Below are 2,500 nucleotides of genomic sequence, written 5' to 3'. Positions count from 1 at the left end.
GTGCGTACCTAACGACAAGATATTCTTTCCCATACCGGGAGTTGAACCCGGGCCACCTGGGTGAAAACCAGGAATCCTAACCGCTAGACCATATGGGAAGACACATACTTAAAATACACATCACAGACAAATCTTTAAATGTTGACATTATGCCTGTTGGATTTAAAAGCTACATCTTTTTTCTCAGAGATGTTGGGGAATGTCCAGATGAAATCCGTCTAAAATGTGTTTGAAGTGAGAACAGCCAGAAGCACTGAAAGGTATACAGTATCATTCCCAGCTTGATTTCAGTCAATTAAATAAAGTATTGAGCCAGCCAGGAGTCGAACCTAGAATCTTCTGATCCGTAGTCAGACACGTTATCCATTGCGCCACTGGCCCCACGTCTAAGCTGAAGTCAGGTCACAGCTAGACCAGTGTACACAGTCATAGCGTCTGTCAACAACAAGGTTCCTTGGTTTTCTGTTTCAGATGCATATCTTAATTTGATCCTCCTGTTGTTGCATGAATTTTACTGCAGAGCAAGAAATGCAGCCATGAAGTGTATTCAACGTTTAAAAAGCTTTGTATAATTTGAATCTACATAACATGTCACATTTCCTGTTGCTGAGGGAATATTGTTGTGTTGTGTAAAACTGCTGCATCTGTTGTTACACAAGTGCTACCTAACGACAAGATATTCTTTCCCATACCGGGAGTTGAACCCGGGCCACCTGGGTGAAAACCAGGAATCCTAACCGCTAGACCATATGGGAAGACACATACTTAAAATACACATCACAGACAAATCTTTAAATGTTGACATTATGCCTGTTGGATTTAAAAGCTACATCTTTTTTTCTCAGAGATGTTGGGGAATGTCCAGATGAAATCCGTCTAAAATGTGTTTGAAGTGAGAACAGCCAGAAGCACTGAAAGGTATACAGTATCATTCCCAGCTTGATTTCAGTCAATTAAATAATGTATTGAGCCAGCCAGGAGTCGAACCTAGAATCTTCTGATCCGTAGTCAGACACGTTATCCATTGCGCCACTGGCCCCACATCTAAGCTGAAGTCAGGTCACAGCTAGACCAGTGTACACAGTCATAGCGTCTGTCAACAACAAGGTTCCTTGGTTTTCTGTTTCAGATGCATATCTTAATTTGATCCTCCTGTTGTTGCATGAATTTTACTGCAGAGCAAGAAATGCAGCCATGAAGTGTATTCAACGTTTAAAAAGCTTTGTATAATTTGAATCTACATAACATGTCACATTTCCTGTTGCTGAGGGAATATTGTTGTGTTGTGTAAAACTGCTGCATCTGTTGTTACACAAGTGCGTACCTAACGACAAGATATTCTTTCCCATACCGGGAGTTGAACCCGGGCCACCTGGGTGAAAACCAGGAATCCTAACCGCTAGACCATATGGGAAGACACATACTTAAAATACACATCACAGACAAATCTTTAAATGTTGACATTATGCCTGTTGGATTTAAAAGCTACATCTTTTTTCTCAGAGATGTTGGGGAATGTCCAGATGAAATCCGTCTAAAATGTGTTTGAAGTGAGAACAGCCAGAAGCACTGAAAGGTATACAGTATCATTCCCAGCTTGATTTCAGTCAATTAAATAAAGTATTGAGCCAGCCAGGAGTCGAACCTAGAATCTTCTGATCCGTAGTCAGACATGTTATCCATTGCGCCACTGGCCCCACGTCTAAGCTGAAGTCAGGTCACAGCTAGACCAGTGTACACAGTCATAGCGTCTGTCAACAACAAGGTTCCTTGGTTTTCTGTTTCAGATGCATATCTTAATTTGATCCTCCTGTTGTTGCATGAATTTTACTGCAGAGCAAGAAATGCAGCCATGAAGTGTATTCAACGTTTAAAAAGCTTTGTATAATTTGAATCTACATAACATGTCACATTTCCTGTTGCTGAGGGAATATTGTTGTGTTGTGTAAAAGTGCTGCATCTGTTGTTACACAAGTGCGTAGCTAACGACAAGATATTCTTTCCCATACCGGGAGTTGAACCCGGGCGAAAACCAGGAATCCTAACCGCTAGACCATATGGGAAGACACATACTTAAAATACACATCACAGACAAATCTTTAAATGTTGACATTATGCCTGTTGGATTTAAAAGCTACATCTTTTTTCTCAGAGATGTTGGGGAATGTCCAGATGAAATCCGTCTAAAATGTGTTTGAAGTGAGAACAGCCAGAAGCACTGAAAGGTATACAGTATCATTCCCAGCTTGATTTCAGTCAATTAAATAAAGTATTGAGCCAGCCAGGAGTCGAACCTAGAATCTTCTGATCCGTAGTCAGACACGTTATCCATTGCGCCACTGGCCCCACGTCTAAGCTGAAGTCAGGTCACAGCTAGACCAGTGTACACAGTCATAGCGTCTGTCAACAACAAGGTTCCTTGGTTTTCTGTTTCAGATGCATATCTTAATTTGATCCTCCTGTTGTTGCATGAATTTTACTGCAGAGCAAGAAATGCAGC

At 41.2% G+C, this 2,500-nt stretch overlaps 7 non-coding genes across 7 annotated transcripts; all 7 read right to left on the bottom strand.

Annotated features, from left to right (window-relative positions):
- Positions 1-26: 26 nt before the first annotated feature.
- trnae-uuc (transfer RNA glutamic acid (anticodon UUC)) lies at positions 27-98 on the bottom strand. Its single transcript has one exon. It is a non-coding gene; the product is annotated as a tRNA-Glu (tRNA).
- A 210-nt stretch (positions 99-308) lies between these two features.
- On the bottom strand, positions 309-381 carry trnar-acg (transfer RNA arginine (anticodon ACG)). Its single transcript has one exon. It is a non-coding gene; the product is annotated as a tRNA-Arg (tRNA).
- Positions 382-683: 302 nt separating this feature from the next.
- trnae-uuc (transfer RNA glutamic acid (anticodon UUC)) lies at positions 684-755 on the bottom strand. The gene has a single exon. It is a non-coding gene; the product is annotated as a tRNA-Glu (tRNA).
- A 211-nt stretch (positions 756-966) lies between these two features.
- On the bottom strand, positions 967-1,039 carry trnar-acg (transfer RNA arginine (anticodon ACG)). Its single transcript has one exon. It is a non-coding gene; the product is annotated as a tRNA-Arg (tRNA).
- Positions 1,040-1,342: 303 nt separating this feature from the next.
- trnae-uuc (transfer RNA glutamic acid (anticodon UUC)) lies at positions 1,343-1,414 on the bottom strand. Its single transcript has one exon. It is a non-coding gene; the product is annotated as a tRNA-Glu (tRNA).
- Positions 1,415-1,624: 210 nt separating this feature from the next.
- Positions 1,625-1,697, bottom strand: trnar-acg (transfer RNA arginine (anticodon ACG)). Its single transcript has one exon. It is a non-coding gene; the product is annotated as a tRNA-Arg (tRNA).
- Positions 1,698-2,273: 576 nt separating this feature from the next.
- trnar-acg (transfer RNA arginine (anticodon ACG)) lies at positions 2,274-2,346 on the bottom strand. Its single transcript has one exon. It is a non-coding gene; the product is annotated as a tRNA-Arg (tRNA).
- Positions 2,347-2,500: the final 154 nt, after the last annotated feature.

Source organism: Oncorhynchus nerka, linkage group LG15 (assembly GCF_034236695.1).
Source record: "Oncorhynchus nerka isolate Pitt River linkage group LG15, Oner_Uvic_2.0, whole genome shotgun sequence".
NCBI classification, from domain to species: domain Eukaryota; kingdom Metazoa; phylum Chordata; class Actinopteri; order Salmoniformes; family Salmonidae; genus Oncorhynchus; species Oncorhynchus nerka.
Note: the sequence above shows the minus strand (reverse complement) of the source record. Positions and strands in the feature narration are given on the sequence as shown.